The sequence below is a fragment of the Leopardus geoffroyi genome, chromosome C1, assembly GCF_018350155.1.
Source record: "Leopardus geoffroyi isolate Oge1 chromosome C1, O.geoffroyi_Oge1_pat1.0, whole genome shotgun sequence".
NCBI classification, from domain to species: domain Eukaryota; kingdom Metazoa; phylum Chordata; class Mammalia; order Carnivora; family Felidae; genus Leopardus; species Leopardus geoffroyi.
In genome coordinates, this window is record NC_059328.1 from 80,452,370 (window position 1) to 80,469,019 (window position 16,650).

A 16,650-nucleotide genomic window follows, 5' to 3' on the forward strand; every position below is an offset into this window, starting at 1 on the left:
CAATTTTCTTCTAATGGAGCTTCTCTTATGTCTTATTCATGCCAATTTTTTTCTCTTTACTCATTCAGTTTGTGAAATAATTTTAAAACTTTAACATTAATTTCTTTTGCTAGGTTGTCAGGCAAAAACCACATCTGTTTTCAGAAAGGGCCTCGATGTTTGCTCACACCCTGATGAAACATGTTCCTCTGTTAGCTCTGATGGGAAGGTCGGCAGCATGGTCTAAATACAGCCATGTCCCGGCATCCCAGCCCAGGGATCCAAAACCCCGCAGGCCAGAAACTGACAGATGAAAAGATATTCTGCATCATGAGATTAGGAAAATGTGAATCAAGGCCACAGCGAGATATCACTTCCTTCACACTAGGACGGCTAAGATAAAAAAGATAATGCAGAAATAACAAGTGTTGGTGAGGATGTGGAGAAGTTGAAACCCTCCTCAAACATTGCTGGTGGGAGTGTAACACTGAACGAATGTGGGACATTCTTTGTAGGTAACATACAGAATTGCAAAGTGACCAGTATGCAGCTCAAATTTACCACAGCTGGACTGGAACTCTTCATTTCTCAGGGAAACCTGCCCCTCTTCCAGTTTGTCCAGCCTCTTGTCAACAGCATGGACGTCCGTATAGTTGCTCAAGCCAAAACCCAGGAGTCACTGAGGACTTCTCTGTGCCTTCGTTCAGTCCATCGAGAAAGACTTCAAATACCCGTGCACCATCTCCCACTTGTACTGCTCCCGTCCTAGTGCAGCCCCCATTGGCTGGCTCCTCATCCATCCAGAACCCTCCATTCCAGTCTCTCTGCTCCTTACAGGCCGGGCTATACTCCACAGTTGGGGTAAATCACATCCCATCACTGCTCTGCTGAGAATCCACAGAGACTCCCCAGCACACTCAAAATAAAACCCAAAGTTCTTGCCATGCTGGCAGGACTCAACACGAGTGGCTTTTTGTCCCTCTGGCTTTGCCTCGTACCTCAGTCTCCCTTTCACTGTGTCCCAGGCACACCAGTCAGCCTACTTTCTGTCACTCAACACGTCAAGCTCATTCCCATCTCAGGCCTTTGCACTGGCTCCTCCCTCTGCCTGGAATGCTCTTCCTCTGGAACATTGCATGGCTCCTTCTTTTCACTTTGGTTCAGTTCCAATAGCATGTCCTCAGGGAAGCCACAGCTCCTGTCCTCTGCTTTTTCTGTTCTAGTTTCTTTATAGCACCCGATACAATCTGAAACTGTCTTGCATGTTTGTTTACATGTCAAGTACTGTCCTTCTCCTCGACTGTAACGTAAGCTTCACAAGGCCAGAGGCTTTGTCTGGTCACCCCCAGCTCCTAATGCCTGCCGTGTAATGGCTCTGAGTAAACAGTTCTTAAATGACTGACATGATATCAGTGCTGCAGCACTGGTTTCAACCGTGCCTTCTTCTAAGCATCACATAAGAAGGTTTATAGAAAATAAGATGGCTTGTTGAATACCAGCCTAGGAAATTAGGTTTAAAAAAAAAAAAGTGGATAGGACGCTTAGATGAGCTCTTAGCTTTGCGATACCCCAGGGCTCTGTTGTTAGGGCACCTCTTCTCTGCCCGCGCTCACCCTGGGACCGTCGCCTCTGGTGTCATGGCCCCAAGAACCCCCAGTTTGTTTACACCCAGCCCAGGTATCTGCCTGAAACTCCAGCCCACTCGTCCTCACCTGGTGTCTAGCAAGCCCCTCAAACTTAGCGTGTCCAAATCCACCGTCCCCCTATTCTGCCACCATATTCAGGGGTCGACTGTACACCCGCAATATGACCCTTTCTCACCTGCCCCTGCTACCAGGTGGCTCGAGCCCCATCACCTCTGAACTTCTGCAAGTGTGTCCTAACTGGTCTGCCTCTGTCTCCTCTGTCTGATCTCAAGTCATTAGCTAGAGTGACCCCTGGGGTTTATTCACTCCCCCGCTTAGAACCCCGCTCAGATGGTTTTCATCTTAGGCAGCATAGGGTCCTAGCACATCAAAGCCCTCCCAGGCCTGACGAGGCTCTTCTTCCGGGCACATGATACATGTGACTGTGTCACTACCTCCCTTGCGGCTCTCCAGCCACGCCGGCCCCCTTGCTGTTTCTTCCACATGCCCAGCACACTCCTGCCTCAGGAATTTTGAACTTGCTGCTCCCTCTGTCTGGAATGTTCTTCCCCGGGGATCCGCACAGCACACTCCCTCACCACCTCAGGCTTTGCTCAAAGAGCAACTTCCCAGAAAGTTTTTCTCAGATCTCCACTCTAAAATTTACCTTGCCCACCGTCTTCCCCTTTCCTGATTTGTTTTCTCCTTCTTACCACACTAATATACATATATGCATATGTAATATATGTAATATTACAGGTATGTGTAGGTAGAGGTAATTACAATGTATATATAATATTGCATATATGCACACGTAACATACATAATATTGCCTATATACATAGGCATGTGTAGGTAATTATATAGGTAACACACACACACCATTACCAATAGGCGTATGTAATTTGTTTCCCATGTATCCCCCACTAGAAGGTAAGCTTCCTTGTGGGAACTCCTGTCCGTTTTCTTCAGGGTAGGATCTAGATGAGTGCTTGCTGTGTAGTGGGCATGCAGTAGCTTTTCTTGAATTTATTAACGTTGATGAAGCCAGGAATGAGGCAAGAACACAAAACACATGGTGTGAGGTCTTCATACTGGTTAGTATTGGGCTACTGACTTAACCCTCAGCTTTCCAACAGTCAATACACACATGAAAGCGGCTTCAGTTGTGTGAGTCAGAGCGCCTGTCTGTCAAATCACACCGTTCGGGAAAAGCATAACTCTTCCTGAGAGTAGGGCCGGAGAGAAATTTCTCCCACGGGCTCCTCCGAAGAGATTATATATTGTGAGCAAGGTCCTCCACGAGAACATTTAGAGAACTACGGTCAGGCTCGTAATGTTTCTTATGACATTCTCCAATGGGTCGATGCCTTATGCCAGAGCGTAATTAAGTAAAAGCAATTGCATGCAGGGTCAGAACAATGTGGTCCAGAAGACAGCCTTTTATTCATCTGGATTGTTCCAGAAACAAACCTTCAGTACCCAGGAACAGACATGCTTCGTGGCTCCTGGGCTGCTGCTCTCAGTCAAGCTCTTGTTGAGCTCTACCTGGCAGAGTTCAAGCATACACCTGCTGAGAAATTTGTGGATAATCTATTAGATGAGGCTTTCTTGGAGTATTATGGAGGTTGTTACCAGTATAGCTTTGGAGGGGCCATGATGGTCCATGTAAGTAACACACCTCGGGGCCATGCAGTGCACAACCTGCACAACCGTATGAGACTTTCCTGTTTATGAGGCTGGGTAAGTGTAGAGTCATAGGCTTTAACCTGTAGCCAAAGCAGATATATTTATAAAAATATAACAAGTGCAGCACATATTTGTAAAAGTTCCAGTTCCGAAAAAGAACACATATCATCTCACTTACTACAGAAATGAGCTAAAGGAGCAGCAGCAGGCAGGACCAAGATGCTCCATTAGAAATAACTTAGAGTTGGATCTAACACAGAGAATGGCCACAAGAATGTTGGTCTGAACATTTTCAAAGCAGGTAAAACAAACTGTGTCCTTCCCACCCACCCCTACCCCATGCCAGCTATAAAATATCTCAGTAGAACTCCCATTGATCTGCTCACTTGGGAGGGTGCTTTCCAGTTCAGTGCACAAACTGTGAAGGAAACATTGAGGTAGATGACTGAATTACCTTGCTCTCTGGGATTGCTAGTCATTAGCCACTCAAATCGGAGCAGTTACCCAAACTCATGACTATGGTAAGCTTTTCCACTCAGAAAGAATGATTCTATAAAATTTACGTTAATACAAACATTCACTCTTCCACGCAAGGGCTCTGAACTTGCACAGCATAGGAAAATTTATATTTCCCTGTATCCATGTGTAAGCAGCACATTTCTTGCATTTTTGTAGTGAGTCAAGGACTTTCATGAGAATTAATTTCACACATCCTCCCTCTCCCAAAGATATGCATTTTTTGTCTTTCGTTTATTGGAGGATGTGAAGAAATCGCATGGTAATTAAGTTGAAAAGTATGTAAGTCGGTGATGACTAAGCAAACACCTCAGTTTTCATAATCACGGCTGGCTGAAGTCTCCAGGAATGCACTCACTGGGGGAGGTGGGGGAGGGGTTAGAAATCAAACCCTCCCAGAGAACTGACCATGTGCCAAGCGCTAAACTAGGCACTTCCCTGAAGTTGAGTAGAGAGTGGGGTGGACATGACTCTTGACCTTAAAGGAGCTCCCAGTCTGGTGGTGCCAAGCTACCTAGCACGGGGAGGCAGTGCGTGCTGAGTCCACTGAGCGGAGCTGACCACGCGTGATGCCTGTGGATGAGAGGGCTCTGGAGCCTCTGAGGGAAGTAGGCTCTGAGCTGGTCCTAAAGAAGAACAGGATGTGGAAAGTTGGGGTCTTATAGAGGAGAGGGGCTCACCACCCTCCTACCTGTGACTTCTTATGATCTCTGTTAATAAGAGGGAAGTTAAACTTGGACATGTTCAGGCCACTGTATTTGTGGGTCTCTTTGCTATAGCAGCTTCACCTAGAGCCTAACTGAGACACCTGTGGAGTTTTTCTTTGGCTCACTTCTTCCTAATACATCCAGCCCAATATGACTCAGCAAGAAGGAAGCAAGGGGGCCAATGACAAGTGGATCCATCATTCTAAAAAACAAACAAACAAACAAACAAACAAACGATAACTTCCCACTGACTCTGCCAGGCAGGGGCTATCACTCACTTCTAGAGATAAAGGACCAGAGGTGCCAAGATTTTCCAAGGTCACTAACAGCTAGTAAGCAGCAAAGACCAAGAACGCACATAGATGTTACTTCCTGTGACTCACATGTAATTGAGTGTAGACAGGGAGAGCCTCAAAGTACCATATCAGGTGTCACCCTGGGTCTCTCTTCACTCCAGGAAGGCAAGGGTAGGATCCTTGATGTGCTACTGAATCAGACAGGTGCAGGTGGCCTGGGGAATGGAGGAGCAACATTCTTTTAGAACTAGAAAGGCACTTGAAAATTTCCAGTTTAACCACCTCATTTTACAGATGAGAAAACTGATGATGTGGAGGTTAAGTGGTTTGTCCAAAACAAAATGATGCCTAGATAGTTCATGGCTCTATTCAGCACAGCATGCTGTGAACATCATACCCACGATCTTCATGGACAAAAGGCAAATTAGGGTATATGTTTTCTTGTAGACCTTTCTCCTGTGTTTCTGTGTTCAAGAAGCAGATAATGAGGGAGAGTGTTCAATGTTGATGGAGAAGCCAAGGACGGAAATATGCTTCAGTTATGGTGGTACAGAGCTGACCCTTGACCATGTATGTTTATTTCGGCTATCTCTTTAATGACCAATGAAAAACGTGGTCCTCATCAAAGAGAGTCCAGGCCCGGCCAGCAAGTAGAGAGGGATTTGGGGGGAGGGGCAGGGCTGTGGGTGAGCATAGGAGGAAGGAGGGCCATTGGGAAAATCTGATAATAGGGAGGCCATCAATGCAAGCACCCTGGGACCCTGAGGATTGGAGGCATGCTGGTTTGCGTGTTGGAGCTCAGCATTGCCTTCCAGAAAAGATACTTCGGTGATGAAATAAGTGCTTTTGTATCTGTTTAGGGAGCTCACTACATTCCCTGAAGGCCCCTGACTTGAGCAGGCTGAGTCAGGAACTGGCCCATTTGTTAGATAAACGCAAGAGATTTATTGGTTTCTCAAGACTTTGTTAACTGGTCCTGTATGGGAGTATTTCCCTTTCCTTAAATGGATCATTAGGAAATATTGGACACAAATCAGGAATTCAATTTCTAAATAAACACACGTCTACCCACACAGATAACTTGACTCATTCTAGTACAGGCAACTTCTGATAAAGAAAAGGTTTTCTTCATTTCTGAGACTGACTTTGGACTGGAACCTAGGTGAGTGCCTACAGGGGTCCCTTAAGAGTCTCTGCCTCGGCTGCTGTAATCTGACATGTCACAGACAAAACGCACCATATACGTGAAAGTTTTTAAACCTACGTGTTTTCATATGCTGGTCACTCAGGATGATGTCTGTAGATCATATTCTTATTCCCACTTGATAGATAGGGTAAACTGAGGCCCAGAGTAACAGAGAACTGGCCCAAATTCACACAGCAAGAAACCATCCCCAGTGCCTTTTTCCACCTTCACATAGCACATGTTCTTTTGGCACGTAAGTGAAATGGCACAGGTTAAAAGAGAGGGGGTGAGCCACCAAGAACCCGTGGAATTTGTTCATTCATTTAAAAAAGTTTTACTGAGTGCCAGCTGTATGCCAGGCACCATTCTAGGTGCCAGGGATTCAGCAGTAAATGAAGCAGAGAAGAATCCCATGGCTGGCTCTTCTGGTCCTTTGATCCCTGTCCCTTTCTGGCTACTCACACCTGATATTAGAGCTTACTGGTTTGCATTGTGCTTTCCCACGCACTGTCCCCTGGGCCCCTCGCAGCCATGCTCAGCTAGGCTAAGTGCGTTGCCCAGAGGCTCACGGTAGGGCTACAGGCATGTTCCTACTGAGCTTTTCTGACAGAGCTCTCTCCAGTGGCCCTGAGGCTATAGGCAGTCTCTCCACAACCAGCCAAGGGTCAGAGCTACTGTTGGGAGCCTCCAGGAAGGATCCCTCCCAGCTGCTCCACAGCTACTCCCACCCTCCATGCCTTACACAGTCTAGCGGGTTTCTCAAGAGCCAAGTGGTGGGGAAGAGAGTCCCCCCAACACCTGGTAAGTTCAACTGTCAAAGCCAAAGGGTATGACCACAGGCAGAGAAAAGACACAGGTATTGGTGCCCTTTCCTTGTGACCTGTGTGTGGCTTGGAAGAGACCAGGGCTTGGTGGAGGGTCCACAGGAGCTAGAGAAAGAGGCTATGCTGTGTTAGGTTGGGGCGTATGCACATCCATGACTCATACTTATTTGCTCTAAAAGCAGCATTGGGCCTCCTGCTGGCAGGGAGCTTCCAAGGAGGCAGGAGGCAGGGTCCCTCTGGACCAGGGTGGGCTCAGCCTGTAGGAGGCAGGAAGTGGGGAGTGAGTGCCAAACTATACAAGGGAAGGTAAGCTGGTTGTGCCTGAGATGTTCTGATTAGACAGGTGTGCTGTCAGATCCTGGACCATCCGTGAGAGCTGTGTGACCTCGGATAATGTGCTTAACTGCCTGAGACTTGATATCTTCTAGATCTAGAAAACAAGGACATCGATACCTATCCCAGTCCTGTTGTAAGGACACACATGATACTTGAGATGCATGTAAACTTACCTGCACACAGTCACTCCTCTGTTTTATGTGTATTTAAATTTTTGTAATGTTTACTTATTTTTGAGAGAGAAAGAGACAGAGTTTGAGCGGGGGAGGGGCAGAGAGAGAGGGAGACACAGAATCCGAAGAAGGCTTCAGGCTCTGAGCTGTCAGCACAGAGCCCAATGCGGAGCTTGAATCTACAAACTGTGAGATCATGACCTGAGCCAAAGTCAGACACTCAACCGACTGAGCCACCCAGGTGCCCCTGTTTTATGCTATTAATTGTTATATGAGGAACTTTTCTACATATGCTTTTCTCTTTTTCCATATATTTAGGATATTTTTTTCACTTCAGTGTGAAATACATTGATAAGGTTTCATTATAGGGCTTTTTATGTGGCTTTTTTTTTTTTTTTTACAAGATCAAAGATGGTTTTGATTTCTTCCAGAGTCCCAAATTCTCAGATGAGGCATGTTTCTGGAAGTCATGTAGTTCAGGGATGTTTCAAATAACAACACACTCTTTAGTAGATGAAGTCTTCGAATGAGGCTGTAATAAATGTCTATGTCCTCAGCTTATACTACCAGTATATCTTGAAACCAAAAGTAAGATTATTTTCCTGTTCCCACAGTCTACTTAATTCTTGTTTTAAAATATGAATATTTCTACCATTTATAATTTTCTGTTTTGGAGGATTATTCTGACCACTACCTTTATGATGTTTTCTAATTTGCTTCTAAGTAGTGACTTTACTAGAGGCAACAAGTGTACCCAGTAGTCCATTGAGATGTATTTTCCCTCCTGTGAGTTCTTGGTGACCATAGGAGGGCTCCTATCATCACCAAAAGCTACAGGTTCACGTGTACTTCTCATTCTTCAGAAAGTTAAAGCCATTCAGTCTTAAATTCCTGCTAAACAAAACGTGAGCCATTGTCTCACGGTTCTGAAAAGCCTCAGGGGAAAACATCCACTGTATTTTGATGATGGGCTTTCTGTCCATGAAGAATCTCTGAAATTAACCACATCTGTGGACTCTCATGGGGGTAATTAATTGTTCAGGCAGGTGGCCGGCTCAAGACAGTTCCTTTTCTCTGCCCCATCACAGCCCCCAGTTCTAGGAGACTGTTTTCTGTGACAAGGATTTGGAAGAGGATGAGCTTTTTTCTGCCACAGATCACCTTGTGTAGTTTATCTGGGCATTCTGTAGCTGGTCTAACTGTTCTATCTATGTACACAGCCAACGCTTTTGGAGATCTCTTAACTTACCGTCCTGTTCTTATTAGTGAGATTAGACATTGTTTTTTGTTTTTTCTAGGAACCTCATTGGAGTGATCCTCCATATTACTACAAAAGTCCTGTGTTTGTTTGCTTGTTTGTTTTCATAATTTATTGTCAAGTTAGCTAACGTACAGTGTATACAGTATGCTCTTGGTTTTGGGGGTAGATTCCTGTGATTCATCGCTTACATACAACACTCAGTGCTCATCCCAACAACTGCCCTTCTCAGTGAGCATAACCCATTTTCCTCTCCTCCCGGCCCCCCCATCAACCCTCAATTTGTTCTCTGTATTTAAGAGTCTTGTCGTTTTTTTTTTTTTTTTTTTTTTTTTAATGTTTATTTATTTATTTAAGAGAGAGAATCCCAAGCAGGCTCTGCACTGGCCCTGCCCTTCTCAGAGCACAAAGAACCTGATGGAACAGAAAGAACTAAAACACGTGAAACTTCCAAGGCAATACTGCCAATTTCCTGCCCAGAAAAGTTGCACCAATTTATTTTTTTATCAGCAGGTGCCAAAAGGAAAGATTTGGGAACCTTTGTGAATTCCTCAAGCCTGTTACTACTGTTACAGCAATTAACAATAAAACCTATAAAAGACAAGGAGGTCTTTAAAAGACGTCCCCACAAAGGGAACATTGAGAAGTTGGTCTGAGTTCCCAGGGTGTGGAAAAGTGACAGCAGGAAATTGATAAGACAAAGTTTTAAAAAGTCCAAGGGATGAGGGTGCCTAGGTGGCTCAGTCAGTTAAGAGTCTGACTCCTGTTCAGGTTACGATCTCACAGTTCGTGAGTTTGAGCCCCATGTCAGGCTCTGTGCTGACAGCTTGAAACCTGGAGCCTGTTTCAGATTCTGTGTCTCCCTCACTCTCTGCTCCACCCTGGCTCACACTCTGTCTCTCAAAAATAAATAAACATTAAAATAAATCAATAAATAAGTCCAAGAGATAGAAGGAAGGCCGATGTGGGGTAAGGGTGCCTGTGGAGGTACTCCCCATGTGTGTTTTCATGCCTGAACTACACAGAAGCCTCCTGGGGGCTGGATGGTAGCTCTACTTTACCCTTGCACTGATGTCTGGGTCAGCGCTGGGCACACAGTGGGGCTGGCTCCCACTTGGAGGAGGATCCGAAAGTGGATTTGAAAATGGCTGCCCGCAGGAGGAAGGGACAGTGGAATGCTGGGGCCCGGTCCGCCCCAGGCATAACTAGGAGCAAGTATCAGGTGGAAGAGACCTAAATGCCTTCAGATAACCAGCTCTCAACAACTTTGGCCACATTCTCAACAAAGCATTGAAAGGAGAGTATCATCCAGGCTTTATGGACCCTGTAACCTAATCAACTCACCATCAACCAGCTTGCACCCAGCACCTATTTAAATGCCTAGCCCTTGAATTGGGCCCTGCGGGGCTGCAGATGGGGTGCAAGCTGTGTATTTGCTTACGAAGAGCCTGTGGTCTTGGTGGGGAGGCAAGACCAGTGTGCCCAGGAAAGCACCACAACCCACACAAGCTTGTGCAATGTCAGACCATGCACTGGGTGCAAGATGGTGTGGTGGAACCCTGAGGATAGGAGAGGGACGGACAGGATGGGGGCTTTGGCGAGGAAGCGAGGCTCGAGGCTTGGAGACCCCAGGGTGGCTGCCTTATGTCCTTGCTTCTTGTGAGGTGTGAAGAGCTGACCCTTCTGACAGGAGGAAAAGCAGCACCCACCACTTTCTAGGCTCCCTGCTCCTCCCAGCAGCCCCCAGCTCCACACATCAATGCTCAAGGGCTACTGGCAAAGGGAGAAGGCAGAAGGAGCAAAGAGGGGTGATCACAGAGCAGACAGAGCCCCAGCTCCTTCAACCGGGCCAACTTTGCAGCTGGCTCTCTGGCTGCAAAAGTGGATCTTCAGGGTCGCTTGCCCCTGGCAGGGAGGGGTTGGGGATGCATCTAAGTACGTCTTCTGAGAGTCCCCCAGATCTGATAAAAGCCCCAAAACCCAGCTCTGCAGCAAGGATCTGTCAACACAGATATCCTCACAATTGTGATATCCTCACAATTGGATATCTGAAGTGCTGGCGTATTCACCCTGCTTAATCACCGCCCCACCCCTCTGAGGAAAAAAGCTGATTTCAGTCCTTTGAGGAGAGAGAAATAGCAGCGACCTTTCTGCAGGACTGATAACTCGCTCCTTATAAGGAGTGGACAAACAAAAGCCCATGCTCATGGCTCAGGAATGCGCGTCTCTGTGTGTGTTCTTTCTAACATTACCTGGTAATAAGCCACCACACCTGAGCCCGGCATTTCCAGGACAGCGGAATGGAATGGACCTGCCTTCTCCTGGAGCCAAGAGAGTATTGATTGCTGTGGATAATCCCAACCATGAAGTTTCTCAATCAGGGCTGTAATTGGATTTAATGTGACCAATGAGCTGTTAAGAGGGGGAAAAAAATGTTTTCTAAATTTGAGAAGCAAACTTTCTAACAGTTATATAAACTCCTGCCTCAGGGTGGATTATTATATAACCCCTGATAAAAAGAAGGGTCAAAGTTCACAGCAATCAAAACTAAACGTCCCTCCAGAACCTAACAGAGTAATAAACTGTCAATAATTTTAGCTATTCTTTATTTATAGTGCCTCCCCTGCATCACACACCTGGCTTAGAATGGTTAATTCCTCCGGTAACCCAAGGATCATGTCCGTTTTACTGATAAAGTCTACTGAAGTTCAAGGAGAGGTTAAGTCATTTGCCTCAGTTCACACGGCTAGCGAGTGGAAGCAGAGAACTTAAACCCAAGTATTTTTGACGCCAAAGCCAGAAGAGTTCTTTCAGTGGGAGCCTCAAATACTTTCATGACTCTTCTCCCACCCTCAAATGACCAGGGTCCCTTCTGGGCTTTGCAGTGTGAAAAATGAGTTTGGCCACTCCAACTTGTCCTGTTCCTCATGAGGACTTCCCAGACTTTCAATGAATAAAAGAATGTTGTGTTTCTTCCTAAACTGTTTTTCCCTCCAGTCTTGTGCTGCTCAGAAAAAAAAAAAAAAACATGGAACCAGGAAGACAAATCCCAGAGTGCTCTCTCTGCTCAACATTGGAGGCGTCCAGCCGGCAGGGCAGCCTGAGGTCTTTTTGTGAAATGCTTCATGGCTGAACTGCCCTGTCCCTATCCTCTGGCCTCCACCAACACCCACCCAGGCTTCATGTCTCTGGCTCCTGGAGCTAGTCAGCTGGGCCAAACTCACCACAATATTTGGTGTGGCTGCACAGACATTCTGACACCTCGACCCCTCATTATTCATTCAAACAAATATTTTGTACTCATTATATATGCAAGGCACAGTCCTAAGTTCTTGTGGGATAAGGCAGAGATGGTCACTGCCCTCTGGGAGCTGACATTCAGGAATGTGAAGTAAATCACCAACTAGTTAATTGCTTGACTGCAATTATGTAAGTCCTGTAGGGATTACTAAGTTGCTAGAAGAGTCTGTAACTGGGGCAGGGATGAAGGTCCTGCTAGGACTGAGGGATCAGGAAGTCTCCCCAGGAAGAAGACAAGATGGCTGGATGCACAGAAGGAGGGGTCAGTGGTACAGAGGGGTAAGTAGGATCTGAACCTGAGGGCCCTGTGTAGATCTGGGCTTGATCTTTGAAATGATGAGACTCATGCGTAGGGTTTAGGTGGTGACTTATATGTGCATGTAAATCAGGGAAGAAAGGAATGATGTGTATGTCAACAAATTCTAGATCATGCTGAGAATTAACAATTGCTTTCTGGCTTTTGGTCGCCCTGAAACAGTAAATTTCTAGTCAGTTAAATGCTGTCGTTCAGAAGGGGGTCATAACGTTCGCTCTTGACAATGGTGATTTATGCTCAGGAAGTGGAAGCATTCCCTCGCCCGTGCCCCAGTCTGGACCTGGAATGGTCTTCTCCCATAGCCACACTCAGAGGTAGGCCCCTTGACGCCAATTCAGAGAGGTGGATCTGGGAGCGGAGGGTGGGGGGAGAGGTAAGACAAAGAGTAGCGTGGTGCTGGGACCTGGTCCCTTTTGTCAGGATGTCCTTTCCCACAAACCCAAACAGCATTCTCAGAGTCTGCCCTGACATGTCACCACTGACGCCTTTGACTCTGGAGCCCTTTTCCATGGCAATAATTAAGGCCTTGCTCCAGAGGACCCAATGAAGTCTCCTCTCACCCTACCGTCCTGGGTCTTAAATGCCTAGAAGGAGACGCGCTGTTCCCAACTGAATCCCTAGGAGGAATGTTTATAGTGGACAACTCTGAGAGCTAGTTGGGGCCTAGGGAGGGGATGGAAAGGAAAAGTTTGGGTATCAGGAAGGATTTTTTTTTTTTTTTTTTTTTTAAATTTTTTCTTCAACGTTTATTTATTTTTGGGACAGAGAGAGACAGAGCATGAACGGGGGAGGGGCAGAGAGAGAGGGAGACACAGAATCGGAAACAGGCTCCAGGCTCTGAGCCATCAGCCCAGAGCCTGACGCGGGGCTCGAACTCACGGACCGCGAGATCGTGACCTGGCCGAAGTCGGACGCTTAACCGACTGCGCCACCCAGGCGCCCCAGGAAGGATTTTTTGATCAATCGAATGGTGGGGAGGCAGCAGGCAAAAAACCTCTGTGACTATAGCATGACGCACCAAGAGATATTTGAAAGCTTTGAAAGCTCGACTTGTCCAGAACCGAGGAAGATTGAAACACACACACACACACACACACACACTCCATATGCTTCTTATGTAAGGGAATGTTAACCTTTCTTTAAAGTATTGTTCTTGGGGCGCCTGGGTGGCTCAGTCGGTTAAGCGTCCGACTGTGGCTCAGGTCATGATCTCACGGTTTGTGGGTTCGAGCCCCACATTGGGCTCCGTGCTGACAGCTCAGAGCCTGGAGCCTAATTCAGATTCTGTGTCTCCCTCTCTCTCTGCCCCTCCCCCACGCGCGCTCTCTCTCTCTCTCTCTTAAATATAAACATTAAAAAATTTTTCTTAATGTTCTTAAAATTATATTGGGAGACCACATTTTTTTAACTTGTGAGAATGTATCTCCCAATCTCAATAAAACGTAACTAAAAAAATCACAAACATCCCCTAACCATGACTATATTTAGTGTCAGTGACCAAAACGCATGCCGACTTGCAGTATTAGCAACCTAGTGGCAATGCCTCTTCTGCCAGCCTCTTTTCCTAGTATTTCTTACATTATCACACATCTGAAAATTTTCCATGGAGCTTGTCCCCTCCAGAAAAGTGCTGGGAGCGAGTTCCCAGGCAGTGCTGCTATCATGTGCTGAAAAGAATGTGAGAAAAAGGAGATAACATTTGAAATGGGGGGAAAAAAAAAAAGGTGGGAATTTCTAAGCCACATGTTGTTAGTTCTGCTTCACAGCTATGATGAATTGACAACCAATTAGCAAAAGGCCAAATTTACGTGTGTGGCATTGTCTTGGGTGGTGGCTGGATCCCAGAATGTCACGTCACCAGTTCCACATTGCATGGCTTACGAGCCAAGGCATTGTAGAGTCTTTGCCCCATGCTGGGGCTCTGTTCCCAGCAGAGGAGGAAATGTTTCCTTGTTCTCCAGCTTGATATAGTGGCTTGTGCCTTGGCTGAGGCATCAGGAGACTGTTCTAGAAGCAGTCAGCTCTGCTTATTATCAGCTGTGTACTTTGGCCTAGTATTGTAACCTCCTGGAATCTCTATTTCTGTATCTCTAAAATGACAGCAACAACTCAACAGCATTTGACTGACGACAGACTATGTTAAGATTTATTTTTTAAATGAGTTTATTTATTTCGAGACAGAGAGAGAGAGAGAGAGATGAGGGAGGGGTAGAGAGAGAGAGAGAGAGAGAGAGAGAGACAATCCCAAGCAGGCTCCGCACCATCAGCAGAGAGGCCAATGTGGGGCTCCAGCTCACAAACCCTGAGATCACGAGCTGAGCTGAAACCAAGAGTTGGATGCCTAACAGACTGAGCCACCCAGGCGCCCCTGTATGCTAGGCTTAAGTGTGTATGAGTTAGGGTGAAGTCATGGATATAAGACGTTGAATGATTACTGCATGTAAGATGACTCCAAATATTAGAGCGTCCCCATTTATCCAATGAGAGTTTAATAGAGGATTCTGTTGATACGAATATAAAAATATATATATGTATGAATAGAGGATTCATATTTATATCAATAGACATAAATGAATGAGACAATTATCTGTGTATAATAGTTAACATATTTTAATTACCTATATATAAAATCACAAATGCTGTTTAGTAATTTATAAACACTGATTAATATGTTAATAGTTTAAGTGATATAAGTAAAATTTTGGATTGCGAGTAACTTATTCTGCAAGTGTTCTGCAAGATGAACAAACATTTCTGATTTTAACTTGATAAACGAGTGATGTCTTCAATACAAGTAGTATGTGATGCCAACCATCACATGATCAACTGAGCCAATGGTTCTTGAAATTCGCTTTGATATCCAAGTGCTTTGGATTGTAAGCATGTTTCTGGAACGAATCATGCTCACAAACTAAGGTTTTACTCTATTTAAAAATCACATCATGTTAACAATGTAGACATGTAGTCTTTACCCACTCGCAATGCAATGCTTTTAATCAGACTCTTCCAAGGTGCCTTATGCATAAATGTCTTGGTCTTCAGGCCAGTTTTCTGGAGCACATCATCTGCATATCCACCCAGGTTGCTTGACATTCAGCACTTTTTGAATCTAAGTACAATGTTGTCATTGGAAAATTTACCCCAAGCTACAAGAATCCTTTCCTTATTTGTGATCTCATAAGATAACCACTTATTTTTAAACTATAGCATGGAGTAGTATTGATTTTTAACATGATCTTTATATGGTTTGTTTACTGTGGCCTCTAACACTCAATAGTCAGGGGTCAGATCCCCAGGAATAAGTGTGTCAGATTCCTCTTTCCCCTACCTTCCTGTATTGCCAGGAATCTTCCATAGGATCCCACATTAGCATTGCTTTAGATGGCTTAAGACTAAGATGTCGGGGCGCCTGGGTGGCGCAGTCGGTTAAGCGTCCGACTTCAGCCAGGTCATGATCTCGCGGTCCGTGAGTTCGAGCCCCGCGTCGGGCTCTGGGCTGATGGCTCAGAGCCTGGAGCCTGTTTCCGATTCTGTGTCTCCCTCTCTCTCTGCCCCTCCCCCGTTCATGCTCTGTCTCTCTCTGTCCCAAAAATAAATAAACGTTGAAAAAAAAATTTAAAAAAAAAAAAAGACTAAGATGTCATCATTTTGTTGTTCAACATAAAGTGATTAAAGAAGTTTCCTGTATTCTGTAAGGATTCTAACATAAGATGACTCCGAGGTATGATTTTGGAGGTAAAAGGCATGATCATATTTGACAATTGCAATAGAAGTTAGAGGGTATTCAAAATCCCAGCTGCCATCCTCCTGACAAGACATTAATAAAATATCCTTGCTTTTGTTCAGTTGAGACAGATTAGAGTTTTTCCCGAGGAGCCTTACCAAGAACCGAAGGAAATCTAAGAACTAAAGATAGAGACCTCCGAGGGTCTCAGTGTTACTGTTCCATTCTGCATTCTGCAGGCTGCAGGCATTGTCTGTCCTGTGCTTGTCTCAGCTTTTCCCCCCTCTACATCACTGTGGGATTGGGGTCGGTGTGGGGATGATAATAGAAAGCCACTGGGATTTGGAGGAAGGCGAACAGAATTCAAACCAACATCTACCTCTCACTGGCTTGAAGACTTTGGATACATCGCTTCACCTGTCCAAGCCTTGATTTCTTCATCCATATAATGGTGAGAAATCTCTTAGAGAATCTTTGAAGATTCTCTCTGAAGATTAACTGGGATTGTGTATCCGAGGTTCTCAGCCCAGGGCCAGTCCGCTGAGGTTAAGAGTTGTTGGACCCATTGACAACCATCAAGTCCATTTTGTTCTCTTGTGTATTTCCTGGGGTGGACAGTGAATGGGCAGGGGGAGATGGCCCATTTCCCCTTTCTAGGGATGGCTTAATAATATGGTAGCCCTAGCAATGACTCTGAACCACTCTATTACCTTTTTTCCAG

General features: G+C 45.6%; 1 protein-coding gene across 20 annotated transcripts in view; it reads left to right on the top strand.

Moving 5' to 3' along the window:
- The window catches only part of SLC44A3 (solute carrier family 44 member 3), a 328,287-nt gene that overhangs the window by 74,781 nt on the left and 236,856 nt on the right, over positions 1-16,650 (top strand). For 2 of the 20 annotated variants that reach the window (XR_006712481.1, XR_006712478.1), the window contains exon 1: positions 11,956-12,168. The exons of the other annotated variants lie outside the window; for them this stretch is intronic. The gene's annotated coding sequence lies outside the window, so the exon portion shown is untranslated. Of the gene's footprint in view, positions 1-11,955; positions 12,169-16,650 lie in introns of those variants that run through there. 20 annotated transcript variants of the gene reach the window in all.